The sequence below is a fragment of the Microcaecilia unicolor genome, chromosome 11 (assembly GCF_901765095.1).
Source record: "Microcaecilia unicolor chromosome 11, aMicUni1.1, whole genome shotgun sequence".
NCBI lineage: Eukaryota > Metazoa > Chordata > Amphibia > Gymnophiona > Siphonopidae > Microcaecilia > Microcaecilia unicolor.
The window spans coordinates 84,716,909-84,744,841 of record NC_044041.1 but is presented as its reverse complement, the minus strand read 5'-3'; the positions used below and the strand labels follow the sequence as shown (position 1 = coordinate 84,744,841).

Genomic DNA, 27,933 nt, shown 5'->3' with positions numbered 1-27,933 from the left:
CCTCCTGCAAACCTTGTAAATAGCAGATTTTTGCCTGCAGTGAGCAGCGACTGATACATATTGCTCGCACCGGCCCCACAGCTTGCCCTCTGATGTATTCCCGCCTATGCGGAAACAGGAAATTGCATCAGAGAGAAGGCATGAGCAGTGTGTTATTAGTTCCTGCTTGCTGCCGGTGAAAATCTGCTATTTAAAAGGTATACAGGGGAGGGGAGAGACCATATGGCATGCAGGCGAGAGAGGGAGAGACCAAATCCCTTGTGGGACAAGGCAGAGTTCTTCTGCCCACCCATCTTGGGCCCAGACCCACCCAAAATTGGGTGTCTGACGACGCCCCTGTGAAGAAGTCAAAGCTGGATGAAATAAATAAGTCTTTATTGCTTCCAAAGTACTGCAAGCGTATTGTTGAAAGACTCGACACAGGCTGTGTTTTAGCTGGTGTGCCCTGTTTTGCATGTGGAACACTGCTCATTTGGTGTCCGATGGTGCCGTACGGCACAGCTCAGATCAATGTGAATTACACTGTATCCTCCTTCGTTGCCACAATTGTACTGTTTGTCAAGGCTCCTGACAAAGGCACATCAGCCGAAACACGGCCATGTCAAGTCTTTTGACAATACACTTGCAGTACTTTGGAAGCAATAAACACTTATTTGTTTCATACAGCTTTGGCTTCCTCATCTTTTGTCTCCTCACTCCTTGTTGCTGGAAAATAGATCACGCCTTGCACTGTTACATAGGGCGAAATGTACTAAATTGGCACCGAGTTAAGCACCCCAATACCATACACTTAGCATTGACATTTAAGCGTAAATTGAAGAGATACTTGATATGCTTGGCTTATTCTGCTTATGCTGGTCAAGTATAAGGCTGATATCCTGAGCATTTTGAATGCTCGTCCATGAACTTTGATATAGGTTAGATTCTTTATATATATATATATATATATATATATATATATATATATATATATATATATATATATATATATATATATATATATATATATGTTTTGTATGTGTTTTTGTATTTTTATGTGTGTATATTGTACCTCACCCTGGATAAGGGTGGGTTATAAGTAATAAAATCTAAATCTAAGATGCCATTATAGAATGCTAGCATATGTCGGCATTGGCACGCCTTAAGTCAGGGCCGACGAGAGAGGGGGCAGGGGGGACAAGGTTCCCTGGGCCTTCAGGGGGGGGCCCGCGCTGGGGTCAGGCCGCTGGCGCTGCGGTCCCTGGTCTCACCTGCCTGCCCTCGGCTCCGTCCGCCACCGGGCCCCCTGCATTAAAATCGGCAGTGCCTCAGCTGAGGTCCAATTGGAAAAGCAGATCGCCTCCCTTCTCTCACTGTGTCCCGCCCTCGTCTGATGTAAGTTCCGGTTTCCGCGAGGGCGGGATACAAGGAGGGCCCGAAGGGAGGTGATCTGCCTTTCCAAACGGAGCTTAGCTGAGGCGCTGCTGGTTTTAATGCAGGGGGCCCGGTGGTGGATGGAGCAGAGGGCTGCAGGTAAGACCAGGGACTGCGGCGGCGGTGGGGGGAGGCCTTGCCCCAGGCCCGGCTTAGTCTCTCGGTGGCCCTGCCTTAAGTTAGATGCCAAGTCAATGGAATTTGTAACTGTTGGCATCTATCTATGTCCTAAAGTGCACGGAACTTGGAGTATTCTAGAAGTTACACGCATATTCCAGAGACATCCCCATGACCTGCCCGTGTGTACACCCCCCTCACACCTACATGCCAAGCAATGTTGGCGTATATGTGTAACTGCCAATTAGTGGCACTAATAAATTGTATAAGTGCTATTATTCTATAATTTATGTGCACAATTGCACACATTTTTCATACAAATCCAGAATACAACTTAAGTTGCGCTATATAGAATCCGGGGGTAAAGGTTTGATATTTTGTGTCTATAAAATATCAAACCTTTACCCCCGGATTCTATATAGCGCAACTTAAGTTGTATTCTGGATTTGTATGTGCAACTTAATCAGTTAGCAAGCCAATCAGTGTCAATAATTTCCAATTAATAAACTATTATTTACACTAATTGCCATTAATTAGAATTTATGCGCAGATCTGTCTAAATATATTCGCAACATGATGCGCATAAATTCTAAGTTACATAATTGAAAAGGGGGAGCGGCCATGGGCATGGAATGGGCGGGTTGTGGGCGTTTCTAAAATCTATGCACATTGTTATAGAATACACCCAGTCTGCACCTAAGTTAGACGTTGACATAACTGCCCTTGACTAAATTTAGTCATGTGGACAGGTGCTTGGCGTATTCTATAAACTGCACAGAAATTTAGGCCTATTCTATAGCCTAAATTTAGGCGTACATTATAGAATATGCCTAGGCGTATTTTTTCAGCGCTGATTTTTTAGGCGTGTTATGTACAATCCAGTCCTTAGTGCCCACAGGTGCAAGAGTTATTCTCATGGATTGAACCCCTAGTTTACTGCTTTCACTGTGCAATTCCATGCAAAGCACCTGGGTTCTCTTCACACCTAGTTTCTGCTTCCTTTCGCCATCTAGAGTTGGGGAAGCTGCAGAAAGTAGAATGGTTCTGGGGGCGAGGGTCTTGTTCATCATTCAATAGTGACACCAAGTGGCCAAGCTTAGCATCCATATCAGCTGAGTTCTATAGGGAGCTGCATTCTCTGGCCCCTGGCCGAGGACTGATGGCTGGGCTGATTTGGGAAAGGGATAGGAAAATAGAGGAAAATCTTTAAATAGTTGAGAATAAAGGCTCAAGGTGCAGTAGCCCAATAGGGACTGGCTCTGATTGAGCTGGAAGCCCAAAGGAGCAGGAAGAAACTGCCAGCTTCCACCCCCACCCACCCCCCGAAAAAAAAAGTTCCTCTGCTTTTATGCTTATGAGACAAATCCTGAGCTTGTTGATTCAAGTAGGAAAGCCTGACCTGGATGATGTGAGGGTTGATTCTGATGAGTGAGACTCATAAAATCCTTCTCTGCAGCCAAATGAAAGGGTTGAGGCAACACAAAATTGTCAGCATTTAGGGCCCCGTTTACAAAGCGGCAGTACCCGTACCACTGAGGGGAGTACCCGGCTGAGGGGAGACATGATAGAGGTATATAAAATAATGAGTGGAGTGGAACAGGTGGATGTGAAGCGTCTGTTCACGCTTTCCAAAAATACTAGGACTAGGGGGCATGCGATGAAACTACAGTGTAGTAAATTTAAAACAAATCAGAGAAAATTTTTCTTCACCCCACGTGTAATTAAACTCTGGAATTCGTTGCCGGAGAAAGTGGTGAAGGCGGTTAGCTTAGCAGAGTTTAAAAAGGGGTTGGACGGTTTCCTAAAGGACAAGTCCATAAACCGCTACTAAACGGACTTGGAAAAAATCCAAAATTCCAGGAATAACATGTATAGAATGTTTGTACGTTTGGGAAGCTTGCCAGGTGCCCTTGGCCTGGATTGGCCGCTGTCGTGGACAGGATGCTGGGCTCGATGGACCCTTGGTCTTTTCCCAGTATGGCATTACTTATGTACTTATGTACTGCTTTGCTGCGTGCCAATCTGGCACTGCCGCAGAAGCCCAGCAGTAGTGCCTGCCCCCAATGTGCACCATTTCCGGCACCAAAATCATATTTCTATATTTTAGCGCCAGAGGCTTACCCAGCGGTAATTGGGCAGCACACAGTTACTGCCGGGTTAGCACAGGAGCCCTTAGCGCCTCCTAAATAGGTGGCGTTAAGGACTCTCCCAGGAAATGGCTGTGCAGCAAGTAGTTCACTTACCGCACGGCCATTTTCTTTCTTTTTTTTTTTTTTTAAAGCCTTTTACCTGCTGTGGTAAAAAGGGCATTAGAGCACAGCAAATCCACGCAACAACAGGGACCCTTTTACCACAGCTTAGTAAAAGGGGCCTTTGGAATGATATGTCAGGTCAGTGCCAATGTGCATGACAGGTGGGTGTTTTGCCATCGGCCCGCGCAGGTTCACAGTATGTTACTGCCATAGCTCAGTGGCATGGCCTGGATTCTTTTTGAACACACATCCAAAGCTCCACTTAAACAACCTGCTTGACCGATACCATTGTGGCATTCAGGAAGAGGTGGGTTTTTTTTTTTTATTTCAGCTCTGGTAGCACTTAACATTATGAACTTATGGATCAGGAGAAAGCAGCCACTGACCCTCTCTGTGTGATCTCAGGCAAGCTACTTCATGTCTCTTCCTCAGTTTCATCAAACGGTATCAGAGTGCAAGAATGGCGCTGCCCTTCTCCCTTGTAACTGTCATGCCATCGAGGTTTCAGAAATGTGCCACTAGATTCTCCCACCCCCAGAGGTGACAGTCAGAATGTTTCTGAGCTCTGTAATTGCACAGCTCACTGGAATCCTGCTTGGTTGAGAAATTGGTACATAAATGTAAAATATTAGAAAGGACCGTACGTTCCTTCTCTCTCCATTTCAACATGCGACTGTGGAACAGTGGGAGAGAAATGTGGTTCTGCTATTACCAAAACATAACACATATCTTTAACTCGACAGCTTGTGTGTACGACATCCTGACATAGATTTTTATCAACAAAATGTATCATTATTTTAATTGTCTGTCAACATATATTTATACCCATTCTGTGTACTGCTACTGAAAATATTGTGGATATATCACTATGTATTAAATATATAGATTTATACATACATTGCTACCTGTATACCTGAGGCATGAGATCCAATAAGGATCTGCCACGTTTTGTAGTTGAGACTCAGTGGCCCCCAAAAGGCTCATGCCAGTGTTGCCATGCCATAAGAAGGTTCCTGTATATAGAGCCAGCTCTGACTGGGCACAGGACCCATGAAAATGGTAGGATTTGGATTTTTCTTGCACCTTTTTCAGTGTTAGCTTAAGGGAAGTTACATTCAGGTACAGGACCATACTGAGCAATGGAGAAATTAGGTCCTACCTGATCATTTTCTTTCCATTAGTGCTTCCCACTGTTCTAGAACCTGTGGGATAGTTGTGTCCATCGACCAGCAGGTGGAGATAGAGAACTGAGCTGAGACATATCTATCTTGGCATCCAGGAGAAACTCGCTAACCTAACACTAACCAGATGAGCAAACATGAGTGGCCCTGTCTCATCTCTGGACAACTTGTGGACCTAATTTCTCCTTCCATTACATAGCTTCTCACTATTCCAGAGAAACTGAAGCACCTTGCAGCAACTCTGACTGCCCCTGCTTCAGTAAATAGGCCTGGCATAAAAGCAATATAAACAAAGATCCTGATGCAGCTGAATACCCTTGAGGTTGTAAAACAGCAACTGTGTTCTGTACATAATCAGCCAGAGACTGCTCCTTACTGCCTGCTGGTGCTTCTCTCCTCCAGGGCCGGTGCTAGACATAATGGGGCCCAGGGCAAATGCTAAGGAGGAGGCCCCAAAGCTTACTTTTAGGCTGTCTCTCTTTAAACTTCAGGTAGGTTTGAGGCCCTCTGTAACATGGTGGCCCAGGGCAATTGCCCTGTTTGCCCACCTCTATCGCAGTCCCTGCTCTCCTTTCCGACAGCTCCAGAGCAGCCGTAAAATTTGCTCCTTAAATTACGACTGCTCTGCAGCTGTGCATCCCCCAGAATACATGTCAGAATACTAATGAGCTCATTGTAATACATTTGCATTGCATTCTCAGTGGCTACTAACGGCACATGTTAAAGCCAAGGAAAAACCTTTTGTGCATTAGTAGCTACATAATCTCTTGCTTTAGACTATGACTTCTGAAACTTTTCAGAGGTACACTTTTAGTCCAAACTAACAAGTCAACTCAATCAACTAGTACGTCTCAATCTTTGCATTTTTTAATACACAGAGTACTTTGGATTTCAGTCAAAAAATTAAAAGCAGGCCTTTCCTTCACCAACTTATGCTGGCATTGCAACAAATCCCCAGGAACATTGATACAAAGAAACAGAGAAACATGACGGCAGATAAAGGCCATATGACCCATCCAGTCTGCCCATCCTCTGTAACCCCTAATTCTTCCTGTTTCTAAGCGATTCCACATGCTTATCCCATGCCTTTTTACATTCTGGAACAGTCCTCAACTCCACCACCTCCACCGGGATGCCATTCCACTCCTCCACCACCCTTTCTGTGAAATAATACTTCCTTAGGTTACTCCTAAGCGTATTCCCTCTTAACTTTGTCATATACCCCCTCATTCCAAAGCTCTCCTTATTTGAAAAAGGCTCTCTTCCTGTACATAGATGCCCTTGAGATATTTAAACGTTCCTATCATGTCTCCTCTCTTCCAGCGTATACATGTTGGGGTTCATAAGCCTATCCCTATAATTTTTGCATTCAAGACTGCTTACTAATTTCGTAGCCGCCCTCTGGACCGACTCCATCCTGTTTATATCTTTATTCTTTCCGTAGGTGCGGTCTCCAGAACTGCATGCAGTACTCCAAATGAGGCCTCACCAGAGACTTATACAACGGCACTATCACCTCCTTTTTCCTGCTGGTCATGCCTCTCTTTATGCACTCAAGCATCCTTCTGGCTTTGGCCGTCATTTTTTCTACCTGTTTGAAAGCTTTAAGGTCGTCACCCCTAAGTCCCACTCTTCCATCACACACTGAAGCACTACACCCCCTATACTGTACCGTTCCCTCGGATTTTTGCGACCCAAGTGCATGACCCTGCATTTTTTAGGATTAAACCTTAGTTGCCAAATATCAGTCCATTCCTCTAGCTTCGCTAGGTCCTTCCTCATGTCATTCACACCCTCCAGGGTGTCCACCCTGTTGCAGAGTTTAGTATCATCCGCAAAGAGACAAACCTTACCAGACAGCCCTTCCGCAATATCGCTCACAAAGATGTTAAAAAGAGCTGGCCCTAGGCCCGATCCCTGCGGTACTCCACTGACAATATCCTTTTCTTCAGAGCAAGCTCCATTTACCACCACCCTCTGTCTACTACCATTCAACCAATTTTTTACCCAATCAGTTACTCTAGGTCCCACACCGAGGGCACTCAATTTATTTATCAGTCGCCTGTGCGGAACTGTGTCAAAAGCTTTGCTGAAATCCGAGTATACCACATCAAGCGCCCCTCCCACATCCGACTGTTTGGTCACCCAGTCGATACATATGATTTATGATATGAATGTCCAGTGATTCAGCACTTGTGGTCTCTGGTCTGGAAGTATATCAATGATATACTGGAATGCAAGCTTCAGTTATCTTCTAGTTTTAGTCCTTAGGTCTTCACACCCGCAGTTTGACCTAGATAAAGACAAAAGTAGACTTTTTGATATTCTGATCTCCATAGCTATACAAACTATTTTAGGCAACTGGAAAAACTAATCCATGCTGAACAGTACCTTTTGGTGAAATACAGTATGTCTTACTGGTAAATATGAGAACAAGGCTGTGGAGAAAACCAATAGGCATAACTCTGTATCTCACATATGAAAACCAGTTTACTGTCCTGTTATGGAAAATTGAAGATATTTGAAATAAGCAGCTAGTAATTGGAAATGGAGAGAAGTTGATCATCTTTTATGGCTAGTTGATCATCATTTTATGGATAGTTGGAGTTTGTTAACAAAGAATCCATAACAGAGGTTTCGTATCTGAAAATATTGGAGTGTCTCAGATCAAGAAGAGCGTTCAAAACAGTAAACTAGTTTTGAGTACAGGAGAGTGGAATATACAGATTTCCATTAACGGAGAATGCTTTGAACATTGAATTGGTTGATAGTGAAGGACAGCAAAATATGTAAAAGAATTACGTAGGAGTTGGTCTGAGACATTTATATATATAATTTTGATTGTTATCATTGTATGAGGAAAAGTGCAAGTTAAAATATCATTATAAGATTAAGAGAATTTTATAATTGTAGAAAATACAACATTGTGGATATATTGTGGTGTGTGAGTTGGAAAATAAAGTAGAATGAGAGTGATAAGTTAGGGAATATATGACTGGTTGAATGCTGAAGACAAATATTTTATGTGACTATTGAAAATTTTATATTATTAAAGATAATTATAAATAGAGCATAATTATATGTGATTATTATAGTGATGAGAATATAATTATATTGGAATTTAGGTACCCATTTAAAGATATTATAGAAATAATATAAAGATCTTAGGCCTTCCAGAAGGAGTAGAACACAAAATATGGTATCTTTTTTTTTTTTTTACATATTGGTTACCTGGATTCTTGAATATTGATCCAGCCTTTGAATTTGAAAGGGCCCACTGGTCACCATCCCATCAATTAGCTAATGCATCACACCCCAGACCTGTGGTTGCAAAAATCCCACAATACCTGCAGGCCCTTCAAATCCTCATGACTGCAAAAGATAAGCCTTCTCTATTGTATCAAGGCACGAAAGTACTTATTCTACCAGACCTAGCAAAAACCACTGCTATGAAAATGAAAGCATTTCTAACTCTCAGACAAGATTTGGGAGCCTGTTTCATATTAATGTACCCTGTAAGAATGAAAATTACATATAATAACCGTACCACCACTTATAAAGAGCCTGACGTTCTATGTGAATGGATCATGCAAATGAAAATAGGATGACTATTATATTGAGGGAAAGGGAAATGGGACTTGATATACCACCTTTCTGAGGTTTTTTTTGCAACTACATTCAAAGTGGTTTACATATATTCAGGTACTTATTTTGTACCTGGGGCAATGGAGGGTTAAGTGACTTGCCCACAGTCACAAGGAGCTGCAGTAGGAATCAAAGCCAGTTCCCCAGGATCAAAGTCCACTGCACTAACCACTAGGCTACTCCTCCACTATGTGTTATCTCATAATGGGCTCTCCTATTCTCATTGTTTATGTATGAATGAGTCTTAAGCTTGTTATCACGGTAACTTAACTCTGAAGTTCTTGGTAACTATACAATATTTAATTTAACTACGTATATTGTTTGTAATTTTGTGAATATGACGCCTTTCTAAATCATATTATCTCACCTACGATGTGATATGCTTTTGATTGCATTTATGCTCTTCCAAAATGTATGTTGACTTTGGGGCCCTTTTACAAAAGGGCAGTAGGGCTACTGCCACGTTGGCAAGCGGCAAATCTAGCCTATGACTGGGCTACTGCAGCAGCCCAGCCTCTGATGCATTCCAACTCCAGCACTAGAAAATGCATTTTTATTTTCTAGCAATGGGGGCTTACCCAGTGGTAATCACTGCTCGGTAACCACTGGGGTTCCACAGGAGTCTTTACCACTTCCTAAATGGTTGGCAGTAAGGGGCTCCTCCAGGAAGTGGCCATGCAGCAAGTGGTCCATGTACCACAGGGCCATTTCCCTATTTAAAAAAACCTGTTACCCGCTGTGGTAAAAGGGAGCCTCGGTGTGTACCAAAAGAGTGGAGGAGTGGCCTAGTGGTTAAAGCACTGGTCTTGCAATCCTGAGGTGGCTGGTTCAAATCCCCCTACTGCTCCTTGTGATCTTGGGCAAGTCACTTAACCCTCCATTGCCTCAGGTACAAGCTTAGATTGTGAGCCCTCCTGTGACAGAGAAATATCCAGTCAGTGGTGTGCTGGTAAATTTTTAAGAACAGGCTCTCTCCCCGGTCCACCTCGGCGCCCCGTCCACCTCGGCACCCCCCCCCCCCATCCACCCCTGCGCCCCCCCCCCAAATTGCAGAGCTGGCTATAGCCGGGTGGGGGGTGGGGGGGGGGGGGCAATGCATTACTCTCTCCAGGAAAAAACTATTAAATGATCCCAGGTTCCAATCTAATTCATGTTTAATGTGGGATAAAATGCCATAAATAAGTAAATAAATATAAACTTTTAATGTTGAGCACCTGATTCTCAAGGTGAACATATTCCAAACACTATAATGAAAATAAAATGAGTTTTTTTCTACCTTTGTTGTCTGGTGACTATTTTTCTGCTCATGCTGGCCCAGTATCCGATTCTGCTGCTATCTGTCCTCTTAACTCCGTTTCCAGGGCTTCCTTTCCATTTATTTCTTTCCTCCTTTCTTCTTCATTTCTGGTCCTCAGCTTCTGCCTATTTTCTCCATCCATTTGCAGTTATTCTCCTCTCTTCCTTTTCCCTCTTCTCATCTCATTCCTCACTCTTCCCTCCCCTCCACCCATATCCAGCATTTCTTCTCTCTCCCTTCCCTCTCCTCCACCCATGTCCAGCAACCCTCCTCTCCCCTGCCCTCCATGCACCCATGTCCAGCAATCCTCCTCTCCCCTCCATGCACCCATGTCCAGCAACCCTCCTCTCCCCTCCATCCACCAATGTCCAGCGACCCTCCTCTCCCCCCTGCCCTCCATGCACCCATGTCCAGCAACCCTCCTCTCCCCTCCATGCTCCCATATCCAGCAACCCTCCTCTCCCCTCCATCCACCAATGTCCAGCGACCCTCCTCTCCCCCCTGCCCTCCATCCACCCATGTCCAGCAACCCTCCTCTCCCCTGCCCTCCATCCACCCATGTCCAGCATTTCTTCTCTCTCCCTTCCCTCTCCTCCACCCATGTCCAGCAACCCTCCTCTCCCCTGCCCTCCATGCACCCATGTCCAACAACCCTCCTCTCCCCTCCATGCAACCATGTCCAGCAACCCTCCTCTCCCCTCCACCCACCCATGTCCAGCAACCCTCCTCTCCCCTCCATCCACCAATGTCCAGCAACCCTCCTCTCCCCTCTGCCCTCCTCCCCATCCACCCACCCACCCATGTCCAGCAACCCTCCTCTCCCCTGCCCTCCATCCACCCACCCATGTCCAGCAATCCTCGTCTCCCCCCTGCCCTCCTCTCCGCCATCTTCCAGCCCTCTCCGCTCCCCTGGTCATCCATCTTCCGTCTGCTCCCCGATAGTAGCCGTGCTGGTTTCCTTTCTGCGCTGCCGCCGCCGTCCTGCCTTTAAAAATTTAATTTTCCCTCGAGACGCGCCAGCGTTGAAGCGAAGGCAGCAGGCTCAGCTCAGTTCCTGCCTTCGTTCCGTTCCTTCGCATCATGGCTCCGCCCTTGCCTGACGTATTTCCTGTTTGCGCAAGGGCGGAGCCATGATGCGAAGGAACGGAACGAAGGCAGGAACTGAGCTGAGCCTGCTGCCTTCGCTTCAACGCTGGCACGCCTTGAGGGAAAATTAATTTTTTAAAGGCAGGACGGCGGCGGCAGCGCAGAAAGGAAACCAGCAGGGCTACTATGGGGAGCAGAGGGCAGACAGAAGATGGATTTGCGGGGCGGGGGAGCGGAGGCGAGCCGGCTCGCACGGGCCAACAACCGGCTCGCAAGAGCCGTTTGTTAAATTTTCTGGCATCTTGCGAGCCGGTGCGAGCCGGCTCCAGCACACCACTGTATCCAGTGCACCTGAATGTAACTCACCTTGAGCTACTACTGAAAAAGGTGTAAGCAAAATGGAAATTAACAAAAAAAAAAAATCCAAACACCAAAGCTGCCACAGGGCCCTTTTACTACAGCTTGGTGAAAGAGGCCCTTTATGCTTTAACTATATAAGCATTACTTCTTTTTCTTTTCCCCTATATCTGGATTGACAGGTGCATTTTATTCATTCAGGGGCCCTTTTACAAAGCAGCGGAAAGCCCACCACAAGCTTCCTGTGTGGCAATCTGGAATTACCGCTGGACTAACGCGGGAGCCGGCGGTAGTTCTACCCTCAGCGTGCAGCATTTCTGGCGTTAGCGGAAATATTTGAAAAATATTTCCACGGGGGGTTACCCGGAAGTAATCGGGCAGCACCACGGGCTGGGCGGTTACCACTGGGTTAGTGCGGGAGCCCTTACCGTGCTCCCCCTGCATGGCCATGCAGTAAACGCAATCTTACCACATAGCCATTTCTTTTTTCGGTCTTAGCACATGGCAAAAACGTCTGCCGCCGCTAGTGCAGGGCCCCTTACTGCAGCTTAGTAAAAAGACCCCATTCCAAATTCTTGAAATGGTTACTGAAATGTCATTGGTTCTTTATTTTAATTATGTTTACAGTTCTGATGATGGGAATACAGATTTGATCAATTGTCATTTGATTCTATTGATATGTTATGCACTTCCAATGCCGAGTACTACTAAAAGAGTTAGCCCTATGAAATATGTGCTATGCCACCTGGCAAAACTTATGATATTGCCTTAAAATAGGTGGATATTTCTGAGGGTACTCTTTAAAATATTGAGTGAGTTATAAATTCATAATATAAGCGTTGTTGTATAAGCATTAAAATGTTTTCCGCTTTTTACTGCTGTTAGCCTGTTTCATGTTTTTTCAACAGGATAGATCTTTGGTTCTTAGGAACATATGAGTACTACTAATGGGCATATTGTGTTATTTAAACTTTGTCTTGATATGATGTTATGTCATCGTTTTGCAATATAGACTCCTGGAATGTCAGTGGACTGAATCATCCAACTAAATGCCAAACAATCTTTAATCATGATAAAAAATGCAATCTTGATATATTACTATTGCAAGAGATTCACTTATCAGACTCTAATTGTGTGAGGTTTAATCCTCTGTGGATTGGTCACACAATTTATGCACCTACTCGTTCTAAAAAAGGAGGAGTAACTATTTTATTCAAAATTAATCTTCCAATTCATATTCTCCAACAATCTTTCGATCTTAATGGTCGATGGGCAATTGCCATACTACAGCTTGGTCCTATAAAATGTTTATCATGAATGTTTATGCACCTAATATTTATGTTTATGCTCCCTCTCTATGTTTCCCTAATGTGTCTGTACATATCTATTTCATTTAAAATAACATTACTCTATATTTGTTTCTTCACCGGAGGAGGCTTTCGCCCCACGGCGCTATGTAAGCCACATTGAGCCTGCAAATAGGTGGGGAAATGTAGGATACAAATGTAACAAATAAATAAATAAATAATATTGATACACCTGACTTCATACATCAAATCAGAGAGGTTTTATTAGAATACTAGTAAAAAAGCCCCGTTTCTGATGCAAATGAAATGGGGGCTAGCAATGTTTTCTTCTGTGTGCATGTGGGAGTGTGTGTGTCCCTGCCCTCTGGCCTCTCTCCCCTCCCCCCTCTCTCCCCTCCCCCCTCTGAGTCCTTCACTGTTACAGAGCCAGCGATTTGATTTTGTGCTCTGCTGTTTTCCTTCACTGACTGTGTTACAGAGAGGGCGGGGCAGACACTCATAGGGAAACCGGATATCTCGCCCCCTTCACACTTCCGGCTGGAGGCTTCATAGAACGTTGGTTTTGCCTTTTATATAGAGAGATAGTACTGTACCAATCTTGTTGGCTGGAGATTTTAATTTTACTTTGATTAACATCCTGGATCATCAGTCCAACTGCATTCAAAGACAAACGAAAATGGGAAAGGAGTCTCTTGCAACCATTCAAACATTAGGTCTTGTGGACATATGGCGCATTCAACACCCCGATGGTCGTGAATACTCATTTTCTTCTGCTCCACATCATTCATACTCAAGAACAGACTTATTTCTTCTCTCTAAATCCTTAATAACTCAGACCATTGACACAAAAATTGATCCAATTTTAATTACTGATCTTTCAATGATCCATCTTAAGTTAGAGCCTGACTATAGTAAACTGAATCACATATGAAGATTTAATAATAACTTCCTTGAGAATTCAGATTTCATCCAAAAATGGATAATTTGATAACAAATTTCTACACATGGCACGATACCATCTGAGAAGCCTTCAAAGATTGTCTTAGAGGTGAAATAATAAGCTTTGCTGCCAGGAAGAAAAAAACAGGAATCTATGCAACTATTAAACTAAAGAATAAAATTAAAGAACTGGAAACACTTCATCTTAATACTAAACGCCAAGATATACTTATGTCTCTGATTCAACTTAAATATGAGTACAATAAATTATGTAGCTATCAAGTTAATCACAATCTGGCTGTGCATAAAACTGGTTACTATAAGTCAGCTAATAAAGCTGGTAGATTACTTGCCAAATATATTGGTATAAGACAACAAAGATGTTCTATAGCAACTATACATTTAGATAATTATCACATAGCTACCACAGATAAAGTTACTACCAGAGCTTTTGTCACCTATTATCAATGTTTACTCAGCACGTCTTGTGCAAATCCTACAGATGCTATGAATAACTTCATAGAAAGTCTGCCTCATCCAGTCCTTTCCCATGTACAAAAGGATTCTCTTGGTGCACCAATCAAAGTTGAAGAAATAACCTCAGCCATTAAATCTCTGACTAGCAGCAAGGCACCCGGACCAGATGGGTACATGACTGAAGTTTACAATATCTTTCATTGCAATCTATCTCCCATTTTGTGCTCTTTATATAACTTCTTATGGCTATATCCCATGTCAAAAGGTCGATTTTACCCAAACCAGGATGTGACATAACCAAAGTAAAAAATGTTCATCCCATATCTCTATTTAATTTAGACTGTAAAATTATGGCTAAAGGTTTGCCTATAAGACTAGAGTCTATACTTGGTTCTCTAATTCACACTAATCAAGTTGGATTCATGCCTGGATGATTAATTGGAGAAAATGTTAGAGCATTTCATGACCTATTGACTTTTACAAACACCAAAATCTCATCTTTTGCCTTGGCTATCTCTTTGGATGCAGAAAAAGTCTTCAATATGGTTGAATGGCCATGTTTATTTAAAATTCTTTAATGGTTTGTATGTGGTTCTGATTTTGTTAAATAGGTGCAAGTTTTATATACTAAACCATGTTCCAGAATTCAGATAAATGGTGATCTATCTGATAAATTCAATCTAGCTAAAGGTACCAGATAGATGCCCACTATCCCCTCCCTTATTAAATATAACTTTGGAACCCTTATTGATTGCCATTAGAAATAACATTAATTTATCTGGTGTGGTTATTGAGGGGCATGAATTCAAGTTGTTGATGTATGCACATGACCTCATGATCTTTTTGACAGATCCAATGACCTCAATTCCAGCTCTTCTTAAATGAATCATTTTTCTTCATTTTCTGGATATCGAATCAACTGGGACAAATCTGAGGCCATGCTCATGAATGACCACATAATGCAGACAGTTTTAGGATCTGCTAACTTTTCGCTGGTCTCCTTTATATATTAAATATCTGGGCATGCTTTTCCATAGAGATGGAGAACAAATGATGGAATTAAATATGGAAAACATCTTAAAGAAAACAGATACTTTACTTCAAAGCTGGACTCTGTTAACACTTTCTTGGTGGGGTACGATCAAAACTATAAAAATGACATTTATGCCTACTATCAAATACTATATTAGTAGGTTAACAATGCTGGCTCCATCCTTTTATAAGAATATAGATTTGAAAAAATTACTAAATATCTATGGAAAGGTAAACAACCTAGAATAGCATTAAAGACTGTCAAAGCTTCTAAAGAAGATGGAGGTGTTAGATTTCCTGATTATGTTTTAGTCTATGTATCTTTATTGGAAGTATAGAAGAACATGAAAGTACAAAATGTAGAGCAACATATAACAGCAACAACAAATGGGGTAATGTGTGATATTAAGGAATACATTCAATAAAAGATGACACAAGTGTTCTGATTTTTATACTTACCACCTTGCTAATCTTTTATGTCATGGAGCCCAATGGTTATCTAATCAAACTGACCAATCTTACAGTCCTGATTGGCTCCTGACAGAATAGGCACTTCTTTGTAATATGCCTTTTAAATGTCTACCTTACACTAAACTCTTGACTATTTCTCTTGATAAAGAACCTGTAAGATCTACACTCATTGCTTTTCTTGCTTTAGATAAGACCTTACCTACTCCTTGTTGGCAGTCTATGACTGCACCCATTGGCGTAACATCAAAATAATGGTAGATAATAAAATCCTATATTGGTAATCTTGGTGTCAACTTGGAATATGGTCCTCAAATCAAACTATTATTGAGAATTCATTTGTATCTTTTCAATTTTTAATGGAGAAATACAACCTTCCCACCACACAGTTTTATAATTGGATACAATTACAACATAGTATTAAAAAAGTCTCCCTAATATATCACACTTTAAACCGCTTTCCAATGTAGAAAAAGATTGTAATTTGGCCATTATACTTGGTCATACTACATAATTTTTTAATAAGAAAATGAGAAATAAATTGTTTCCTCTTAGTTAATCTTTAAAAACAAAACGTGAAGTGGATTCCAATTGGATTGGTACTGACAGGGAATGACAAAATGATGTTTGTTGTGTTAACAAACCCACTCTTTCTATCAGCCTCACTCAAACATTGTACTTTCTAATCCATGGCGCAACTTAGACCTCACATAAAATGTTTAAGGCTGGTCTTTCACCAGATGACAAATGTTGGCATTGCACCTCATCATGAGGGAATCTAAATCATCTCTCTATGGTCAATCTGTGTCCCTGGATAGCTGACTGGCTGGGTTCGTAACCATATGCTAATGAGCTTACGTCAGCTTGCCTCCGGCGTTCCCTTCCCTCTCAGTGTCCCGTCCTCGCGGAAAGATAAAATGACATCAGATGAGGGCGGGACACTGAGAGGGAAGGCTGGAGGCGACGAGAGCCGAGCCTGCCGCCGCTGCGACCTCAGGTATGGAGGGGAGGGGGAAATCGCTGGACATGGATGAAATGGGAGGGCAGGGGAAGGCAAGGGAGGGGAGAATCGCTGGATATGGGGGGGAGGGCAGGGGAGAGAGACGAGAACACGCTTAGACGATAGCCTTCCTAGGGCCCGTTTCACTTGTTCCAAAACGGGCATTTTTGCTTGTATGATATATTATCGCCCCTTGATTTTGTCTCTCTGGATGACTATGGGTGTAAATTAAAAACTTTCTCCCTATAAATGAAGATTTGACTTTCACTATAATTTTATTTAGATCATTAGCTCTCTCCAAACCATTAGATAAATGGCAATCTTGATTTCTAGATATTGTCTTAGCTATTACAATACAGATTATCTTCTCAAATTGGAAAATTGCATCTTTTGGTGGTAAACTATTGCTATAATTCATGGATATGAATGCAAAGCTGCTGAATGTACCAATAGGTATAAATCAATTGAAAAAATCTGGTCATCAATTGCCTATTTCCAATATGTATCTTGACACTTCATGGACACCCATATTAGGGTATTTATTTTTCAGTTTTATTTTAATTTGACAGTTGTAATGTCTACAGAAATACTACTTGATTTAAAAAAAAACTTTGTTTTTGCTTTTGATTCTATATATTGATTTGTACTCTATAACAATACTTGCATGACATTTCCCATCATCTCATTGTAATGGTTACTGTTTATATTGTTAATGATAGTTCTTGTTTATACTGTTAAGTATTATTTATATTGTATTTTTCTTTTTTTTATTAAATAATGTGAACTTAAAATAAAAAGGTATTTAAAAAGAAGCAGTGGCCTAGCCAACGGTGGGCCTGGATGGGCCCAGGCCCACCCAGTAGCAGCACACCTATGATGTGGCTGGCAGGGATCCCTAAGCCTCACCAGCCAAAAACTCCCAGCAACTGTCCCTCCTGCATACTTTGTAAATAGCAGATCTTCGCCTGCAGCGAGCAGCGACTGATACATACTATTCGCACCAGCCCCACAGCCTTCCCTCTGATGTATTCCCACCTATGCGGAAACAGGAAGTTGCATCAGAGGGAAGGCTGTGGGGCCAACATGAGCAGTGTGTATTAGTTGCTGCATGCGAGGGAGGGAGGGAGGGAGGATGTTTGAGAGACCAAATGGCATGCAGGCGAGAGAGGGAGAGACCAAATCAATTGTGGGACAGGGCAAAGTTATTCTGCCCACCCATCCTGGGCCCCTGAAAAGATGGGAGGGAGTATGGTGTACAGCGCTGCGTATGCCTTGTAGCGCTATAGAAATGATAAATAGTAATAGTAGTAGAGGAGATGAGTGACAGGGTTTTTTTAACCTGTTTAGGCCTGACTGCCTAAAACGCAAGGTGAAAGCTGTGGTGGCTGAAACTACAGCACAACAAGGGTTTTGAAATTATTTCTTGCCAGAAAGCAAAAGGAGACTTGCCTGCAGGTCTCAAGTCTACTACTTTCGCCCTCCTGCAGTTTTCAACCTGTCCACCTACCTCAGTCTCACTGCTTCTCATCCTGTGAAGTTCACTCCATCCCTCTATTCCACCCGCTGCCACTCAAAGTTGCAGTCATTTACCGCCCCCCTAATAAGTCCCTCCCTTCCTTCCTTACCGACTTCGATGCCTGGCTCTCTGTTTTTCTTGAGCCCTCATCCCCATCCCTCATTCTTGGTGACTTCAACATATACATTGATAACCCATCCGACTCATATGTTTCTCAGTTCCTCACTCTTACCTCCTCCTTCAACCTCCAACTGAGCTCCTCCACCCCTACTCACAAATCTGGCCACTGTCTTGATCTTGTCCTCTCTTCTACTTGCTCACCCTCCTTTCAGTACCCTTCTCCACCACCGCCAACTCTAGGCACCCTTTCTGCCTCGCCTCACCCCATGCTTGGAACAAACTCCCTGAGCCCATACGCCAGGCCCCCTCCCTACCCATCTTCAAATTATTGCTCAAAGCCCACCTCTTCAATGTCGCTTTCGGCACCTAATCACAACACCTCTACTCAGGAAATCTAGACTACCCCAACTTGACATTTCGTCCTTTAGATTGTAAGCTCTTCTGAGCAGGGACCGTCCTTAGGCTCCGCTCATTCTGCCTTGCCTCACCCTATGCTTGGAACAATCTTCCTCAACCCCTACGCCAAGCCCCCTCCCTACCCATCTTCAAATCTCTGCTTAAAACTCACCTCTTCAAGGCTGCTTTCGGCACCTAACCTTTAGTGAAATATAGTATGCCCTATCAGACGGACTCTACACTTGTCTTTTGACTGTACACTTGTCTTTAGATTGTTTAGATTGTCTTTAGATTGTACACCTGTCTTTTAGATTGTAAGCTCCTTGAGCAGGGACTGTCCTTCCATGTTAAATTGTACAGCGCTGCGTAACCCTAGTAGTGCTTTAGAAATGTTAAGTAGTAGTAGTAGCTATTAATTTGTACAGCGCTGCGTAACCCTAGTAGCGCTCTAGAAATGTTAAGTAGTAGTAGTAGCTATTAATTTGTACAGCGCTGCGTAACCCTAGTAGCGCTCTAGAAATGTTAAGTAGTAGTAGTTGTAGTAGTAAGTCACTGATGGCTGAGGCTGCACAATCCTGCTTCGGATATTTGCACTGGCAGTGCTCTGCATCAAGTCCTCATGTCTACCTGCAGTAAAATGGGGTAGTCTCGCCTCCAAAAATAAATGCTGCTGCTCCTTGTGATCTTGGGCAAGTCACTTAACCCTCCATTGCCTCAGGTACAAACTTAGATTGTGAGCCCTCCTGGGACACCTACCACTACACCTCTATTCAGGAAATCTTGACTGCCCCAACTTGACATTTCACCCTTTAGATTGTAAGCTCCTTCTTTCTTTGTTAAACTGTACAGCGCTGCGTAACCCTAGTAGCGCTCTAGAAATGTTAAGTAGTAGTAGTAGTACAGAGAAATATCCAGTGTACCTGAATGTAACTCACCTTGAGCTACTACTGAAAAAGGTGAGGGCAAAATCTAAATAAATAAATAATATTAGCTTTAAACGTTGAAATAATAGAGCATTTCCCCATCGCCTCCTCCATTCCCGAATACACTACAGGAATAGGTAAAGATGTTCGAATATACTATACTACTACTTCACTCTGTTCTTCCCTGGAGTGTGGCAAAACAGATTTCATTGCTCTCTTTTACAGACAAATCTCCACCTTGTATATGAGGAAAAGAAAGCACGGCATGAACGCATTTCTATTCAGACAGCTGGAAGGAAACAATGGATACGTATATCTCAAATAATGACACATAGCTCCTTCCAGACTGCTTACGAGGTCCTTTGCAGACGGGAATCAGAGTACGCGATCCTAAGAAGCAGACAGCATAAGTCACGTTTAAACTCCTGCAAGTTTGCACCGGTTTTGCGCTTTGAGGTGATGCCTGACATTGGGCTCCGGTCCCTGTGGCAGGGACTCCAAGCCGGGTTTTGGTGTGAACCGCTGGAGCTGCCAAGCAATGTGTGCGCGGCTGATAAGGCAGAAGACAGCGCCGGCAGGGAAAGGAAAGGAGGGAAGGAAGGAGCTCTCCCCCCCTCCCCACCCCGGGAAAAGCAGCCACCTGCCCCTCCCCACCCTTGGATTGGGAGCAGCTGTCTTCCTCCCCGGTGCCGGGGATCGGGCGCCTCGGCTCCCCGCCGGTCCCTTGCAAGTGCTGGGATGCCCCGGCTGGAGCCGGCTGCCGGGCAGGGACAGGTGTGAGGGGCGGACCCCCCGGCTGGCTTAAAGCCTCCCCCCCCCCACCCTACCAACCAGAGTCCGGAGCTGCGATCGGACCGATCAGAGCCTTTATCTGCAGGACTTGGAGCAGCCGGGGAGGGGGCTTCCCAAGGTAGGATTCATGCTGCTTCATTCTCCCCCTTCATCCTACCATTCCTGTGCCCAGGTCCGGGGGCATCTCTAACTTTCCCCTGTACCCAAGTCCTTTATGCCTGCGATCGCTGCAGTGCATTTAGAGTGGGGGGCTGCAAGAAATGCCCGTGCAAAGATTGAGGTGGGAGGCACTGGAAGATCATACGCCTGCCCGCAGTAAATGCCCGTGCAAGTTTTTTTTTGTTGTTGCTGGGGGACATAAGCAGATCATGTGCTTTCTTGCAGTAAATGCGCGTGCAAGGGTGTGTTTTTTTGGGGGGGTGGAGTAAGGGCAGATCATGCACCTGCTTGCAGAAAATGCCTGTTGTGCAATGTATTGGGGGGGGGGGCAGCAGGTCATGCGCTTGCGATAAATGCCTGTGTAAAGGGGGTTATTTTTGGAGGATTGTGTAGGAAAACGCAGATCTTGCACCTGCTTGCAGAAATGCGTGTGTAATGTCTTTTTTATTTGTTTTTAGGGGGGGCAGCGAGTCATACGTTTGCTTGCAGTAAATGCCAGTGAAAAGCTTTTTGAGGATGGGGGGGGGGGAAGCGCCGATCGTGCACCTGTTTGCAGAAAATGCCTGTGTAGCGGGGGGGGGGGGGGGGGGGGGGGGGGGGGGGGGGGGGGGGCAGCAGAGGGAAATGCGCCTGCATGAATGCTTATGTAAGGATTGTATTTATTTATTGGGAATGCCATCTCATACTTCTGCTTGCAGAAAATGCCCGTGCTGTTTTTTGAGGGGAGGGGATCAGAGGGTCATGTACTAATAAAATGCCCGTCATCTGTGCAAGGTTGGGGGGCACCTGCCTGTGCAAGAGGGAAAGAAGACACTGGCTGTACTGCCAGATGTACATCTCAGTATATAGGATGGTGTTGAGTACGTTTTATCACCATGCTCTGGTTTGGGAGTCTGTGTATTTTGCCTGAGCTCAAAAGCACCGTGACCGCCAGTGGGCGTGGAGATCAATCTGTGGGGTGAGAAGACCCCTTGAAGGGTCCTGTTCCCCACCCCGGGCACCAACTGTAGTCGGTTAATGGGGAGCGATGAGTCAAATCAATGGATCATTTCAGATTTAGGATTGGGGGAGGGGCAGCCTTCTCAAACCAATGTATAAGGTGGATTTGGTAGCCCAAGTGAATAAATGTTGTGTCATTAATTCTTGGCCTTGAAAGGGTTAATGGAGTGGCATATGTGCCCTGTGGTATAACAGCAGGCACTGAGTGATGGTATGGCATTCTTTCAGGGGGTGCTTATTCCTGTAATCCCCCTGCCTGCAGACCCTGTGCTGGGCAGAGGGTTTTTTTATTAGCTCTTGGTGAAAAAATCCTGACAATGAATAATAATAATAATGTTATGTCTTCATGAGTGGCATGTCACAGCTAGTGTTGACTGGTTTTAACTCCATTAATTCAGGTCCTACCCAAGGACCTGAGAATCATAGGGTAAAATGTATTGCTGTTCTAAGTAGGATAACATTTTGCAAAATTGATGGAGGAGGAGTTATTATTATTATTATTATCTTACTGTAAGTAGAGGCAGGGGGTATATAACATGTTGCACCCAGGTACTGTTCCAGCACTATAAAACTGAGAGGAGGCAGGTGCGGCCCTCAGAATATGACCCACTGTGAATCCTCGCTTTGCTTCCCCCTGTAGGTGGTTCCAATTTTTATTTGGGGAGGGGGGTTCCTTTTTATTGCAGCCACCTTTCAAGTTTATTTTAAAGTCTCCTGTCCTTTTTCGGTAAAGGTGGGAGGGTCTTTCAGAAAATGTAAACTAGAATTGCAGAAGATAAAAGGATGTGTGTGTGATGGTGGTAATAGGGAATTTGTTAATGATTTAATTTGTCCTGTGATCATACACTGGAAAACCTGTTTTGTTTTTGTCGCCTTGGGTTCAGATCAATCTTTCATAGACTTATGAAAATGTACCTCTTTAAAACATTGCAGTGCCTCTGTCCCAATTACAGGCCTTTTGAAAGATTTTCTAGTTTTTCTCGGCTTGAAATTGAGGGGGGGGGAACACACATTTTTTCCCTCAAAGGCCACACAATATTTTTTTATGTAGGTTTTATGGGATTTATTTGTACCTTCCACAACTACAGTGTTGTTTTCTAAAGTAGAGATATTCAATAAATCACAGAAGAGAAATATCTATGTGTGACCTGTGTTTTTCCCTCTCCTCCCACCAGTGCAAAAGAAAAAAAAAAAGATGGCAGCAAAGCTTACAGGGCAAAATGTTGAATAGGCCTCATAAACTATGGAAGGGTGAGGTGGGAAGTGTTAATCTGGCTGTCACAGAAAGAAGACCTTTGGTGGTAGAACTAATCTGAATTTAGTAGACCCCCCCCCCCCCCAGGTTGAAGCCCTGTACAGAAAGCATGCTGTGATGAGAGGGACCAAAGTGTCTTCTCGATGTGCTTACAGAACCTGCTAAAATGTGACAGTGACGTTATGAGGTCATTCTTGTCTGTGTGCACATATATACTTGCTGACACTAGCTGTGCAGCACAGACATGTGATACTTATGAGCCTATGCATTCCAATAATTTTACTTGAGGAAAATACATGTCTGTGTGAATGCATATTTATATAAAGTAGGTGTGACAATGTTAGATCTGTCTCCAGAAACTGATCGGTGCATTTCTAAGTGGTTTGCCAGACTGAAAAAAAGGCTGGGCATCCTTTACAGCGAAGTGGGCGCTGCCATCTGTCTTTCACAGTGAACGGTCAGTAGGCCCCATCCTCTGGGTCTGTATTTGCCTGTGGTCCTTAGAAGCTTTTCGGGTGGGTTGTTACATTCAGGCACCCAGGTACTTTGGAGTGTGGGAAGCTCCAGGATTAACAATTCCCTGTTTCATTGCAGTGGTCTGTATTTCCCCCTGGAATCGAGATGCAGCAAAATTTGTCCTTACCCTGCAATCCCGGCTCTATTGTCCCCTGACTTGACCTTATTTCATATTTTTCTATAGCCACAGGATGGAGGGGGGAGCTCCCTTTGGATCCCTAAGTGTAAATGCTAGAAGGTGATCTTTACACCTCTTCAGGTGGGGGTTTCTTGAGCTGCCTGAGGGCAGGTAACCTTTACATTCTCCTTCCAGTGCTGTGTCAGGTGAGATGAGTTGTGTGATCCTGTATAGGGCTGGCTATGGGATATACAAAAGGGTTAGGGAGATGGCAGCTGGTGGCAGTAGCAATTTCTGACTTGTGGAGTTACTTACAGCCACTTCTTAATGTTCTTTGACGGCAGTTTGTTTATTTCACAAATAAACTTGACAGGTATTAATATACAGACAAATTTATTTCAGAAACAGAAAAATGGCAGAATTAGAGGACTGTAACATCAGGACATAGTTTTTCACCCTCCCAGTAGAGATGTTGAGGACAAAAACGGTGATGGAATTCAAAAGTGTGTGGGATAAACACAGAGGATAATTAGCTACAAAAAAACATGGAATCAAGCAAAAACCTAAATGACCTTAATACTTTGAATAAGGCATACAGGGGTGGAAGCAGGGGGCCCACACTTAGGGTCAAAGGGGACAACACAGGTCCTGAGCCATGATGACAGAGAGGAACCAGTTATCTTCCTGTCTGGTTCTTGATTAGTTTGGGGAGATGCTGTCTGGAAACCCTCCAAATCAATCAGATTGGCCAGTTCAGGCTTTTCTCTGATGGAGTTTGAATTGTTTTGGGTGAGATGTGTGATATCTTCTGACCTCCCAGTAAAGATGGGCCGCTGAGATAAATACAGATTGTTATTTATTTATTTTTTGCGATTATGTCTGATTATCCAGCGCTGGGACTTTGGGTCCATTCTTCAGCCATTGGCAAGGAGTGAAATAAAATATAGTATGATTTTCGTTTATTTTTGGAGGCCAGACTACCCCATTTTCCTGCAGGTAGACATGAGGGCTTGATGCGGAGCATTGCCAGTGTGAATATCTGAAGCAGGATTTGTGCAGCCTCAGCCATCAGTGACTTGAGACCTGCAGGCAAGTCTCCTTTTGCTTTCTGGCAAGGAATAATTTCAAAACCCTTGTTGTGCTGTAGTTTCAGCCACCACAGCTTTCACCTTGCGTTTTAGGCAGTTGGGCCTAAACAGGTAAAAAAACTGTCAGTCAATCTTTAAACACTGGACTGCAGCCACTATCTGGATACCTATTCGGATATGTTTTGGCCAGCCATACCTTGTCTAAATTTATCAGGATAGCCGATCCGAATTCTCACCAAGTACGCACGCCATCAGCAGTACATAACTGGATTCTATATAAGGTGCAATGAGTTACGTGTGTTAAATTGGGCGCACCCCCAAGTTACGCAGGCACATTGAGTAACAAACCAATCAGTGATGATAATTGGTCGACAGCCACCAATTATCACCACTAATTGGCAATAATCGGAATTTACGCACGATTCTTTTTAGGCGTATTCTAAAAAGAGGCACACGTAAATTCTAACATGCATGGGAGACGTGTGGGCGATGTTCTCTAATTTATAATTGTGGTTATAGAATTCGGGGGAATGTGTCTACATTTAGGCGTGGGTACCCCAGGTATATACCCCAGGTATATATCTAGGTGTGGCCATTTGTATCACTGAAAACCTGGGGTACCCACGCCTAAGTGTAGGCACATTCCCCCGAATTCTATACCCACAATCGTAAATTAGAGAAGCGCCCCTGACATGCCCACATGTCTCCCATAGCCATGCCCCCTTTCCAGCTATGCATGTTAGAATTTACGTGCGCCTCTTTTTAGAATACACCTAAAAAGAATCGTGCGTAAATTCCAATTATTGCCAATTAGTGCTGATAATTGGTTGCTTTAGGCATGGTTTATAGAAGAGCATGTTAATTGAACATGTCTAGATTTTAGATGCCATTTTGCAGAATCTGGCCCTTAATGCCTATGCCAGAAGAACCAGCTATTTTTTTTTGGGTGTTCACAGGACAGAGTCAGCACTTAGGGGCCCTTTTACTAAGAGGGGCATTTTCGACCGGGGGTGCCCATCTCTGAGGATGGTGCTGCGAAGGGGCGGGGCCGACCGTATTTTCGAACGAGATGGGCGTCCATCTTTCGTTTCAATAATACGGTTGGGGCCGGCCAAATGTTTGAGATGGTTTTCGCCTATAATGGAAACCTAGGCCAGCCATCTCAAACCTGGCCAAATCCAAGGCATTTGGTCATGGGAGGGGCTAGCATTTGTAGTGCACTGGTCCCCCTGACATGCCAGGGCACTTCTAAAAAAATAAATAAAAATAGCTCCCAGGTGCATAGCTCCCTTACCTTGGGTGCTGAGCCCCCCAAATCCCCCCCCCAACCCACTCCCCACAACTGTACACCACTACCATAGCCCTTAGGGATGAAGGTGGGCACCTACATGTGGGTACATTGGGTTTTGGGGGGTTTTGGAGGGCTTAACATTTACCACCACAAATGTAACAGATAGGGGGGTATGGGCCTGGGTCCGCCTGCCTGAAGTCCACTGCACCCACTAAAACTGCTCCAGGGATCTGTATACTGCTGCGATGGACCTGAGTATGACATTTGAGGCTGGCAAAACAAGTTTTTAAAGTTGTTTTTTTTTAGGGTGGGAGGGGGTTAGTGACCACTGGGGGAGTCAGGGGAGGTGATCCCCGATTCCCTCCGGTGGTCATCTGGTCAGTTCTGGCACTTTTTTGGGACTTGGACCTGAAAAAAAGGGAGCAAATAAAGTGGACCAAATTCTCGCCAGGGACGCCCTTCTTTTTTCCATTATCGGGCGAAGCCAGCCATCTCAAAGTACACCCCCATCCCGCCCCTGTCCCGCCTTCACTACCCTACCGAAACGCCCCCTTTTGAAGTTTGGCCAGCTCTGCGACAGAAAGCAGTTGTAGCCGGCCAAAATCGGCTTTCCATTATACCGATTTGGCCGTCTTCAGGAGATGGCCGGCCATCTCCCGATTTGTGTCGGAAGATGGCCGGCGATCTCTTTCGAAAATAAGCTGGTAAGCTGCAGTAAAAGGGGCGCTGAACTAGCAGTGGCGGCCGTTTTTGCCGTGCGTCAGGGCCCCTTTTACTGCAGCGGGTAAAAGACCAAAAAAAGAAATGACCTTGTGGTAAGTTTGCACTTGCCGCGTGGCCATTTCGGGGGGAGCACTTGCCGCCACCCATTGCGATGGAGGTAAGCGCCTCCCGCGCTAATGGGGTAGTAACTGGGCACAAGCCCGATTACCACGGGTAACCCCTGCACTAGAAATCAAGTCTGATTTTCTATAGCGCCCGAAATGGCACGTTCTGGGGGGTGGAACTACTGCCGGCACCTACGTTAAGCCGGCGTTCTGAGTTGCCGCGCAGCAACCCTTTAGTAAAAGGACTCCTTAATCAGTTAAGTGCTGATATTCATCACTAAAACAGCTCGGATAACTGCTTAAATAGGACTGCATAAAACACAGTCCTATCTTTATGCGGTTCACCATAGTCGCTTACATGTTAAATAGCACAGTTTACCCGCTATGTTTTTGCTGCCTGTCTATACCCTGAAATTTGATGTCGGAGCCTGGACATGACACTGGCAGTGGGCAGCAAAATTCAGAGCACTGCTTCCTAAATATCGACTCCTATATAGATGCAGTCGATTGTACAACAAATATCTAGATAGTGGCTTACATCCTAACAATTATTTAAATAGCTCAACTAAACCTTTGCATCAGATGTGTGAAGTTACCAGATGTTCATGCAGTGCAGATGTGAAGCTACTAAAAGTTCAGCAGGTCAGCGGGCGAGGCGGAAATTCCCTCTGAAATTCTTGGCTTCCGGGTTCAGACACTGCCCAAAAAGGGTCAGGTGTCCTCTGTTGACTTGCTGGTGGAGTCGAGTGGTTAAGCTCCCTCTGTTTGCTGGTTTATTTGGCTGTGTTATCTGCGGAGGAAGCAGGCGCATATTCTCCAGTGTTGGATGAATCTGTTAGATTACTGTGGGTTGATACCAGTGAAGGTGGGGACTTGGAGGAGGATGATGCCCCCTCCCCTATTTGACAGGATGAGCAAGTTTGCAATGGGAAGGAGTTCAGTTGATCTCTCCTTTTGGTCAAAACTGAACTCACTAGGAGAAGGATTACTCCAGCAGAACTGTGGGCTCTTGCAGTAGTTCAGAAGTTTAACTATATGGTCAGCTGGGAAAGGGATCTGAGAACTGAGCTCTCTAATAAAGAGTGGAACTTGATTTTAGACTATATTTTCTCAATTTCAATTTCAACCGTCTTAATTGAAAATGGGTTAAGATCTCTTTCGCTGGAGAGATAAAACTGCCCAACCAAATTAAATGAAGATTCCCCTTTACAGATGGGAACTGTTGGCATGGGTGTGGGATGGAAGGGACTTACCTTTATAATGTTGGGAGTGTCCCTTAGTTTCTTCTTTTTGGCAGCAGTGTGTAAATATGATGTTTCAGCAGGGGCGTAGGCAGACAACAAGATTTTGGGTGGGCCTAGA

General features: G+C 44.2%; 1 protein-coding gene across 2 annotated transcripts in view; it reads left to right on the top strand.

Annotated features, from left to right (window-relative positions):
- The first annotated feature begins 20,116 nt into the window (after positions 1–20,116).
- The window catches only part of SEMA6B (semaphorin 6B), a 191,919-nt gene continuing 184,102 nt past the window's right edge, over positions 20,117–27,933 (top strand). Inside the window, exon 1 of one of the 2 annotated variants that reach the window (XM_030217965.1) lies at positions 20,117–20,436. The gene's annotated coding sequence lies outside the window, so the exon portion shown is untranslated. The remainder of the gene's footprint in view (positions 20,437–27,933) is intronic. The other variant, XM_030217968.1, reaches the window with a different exon arrangement.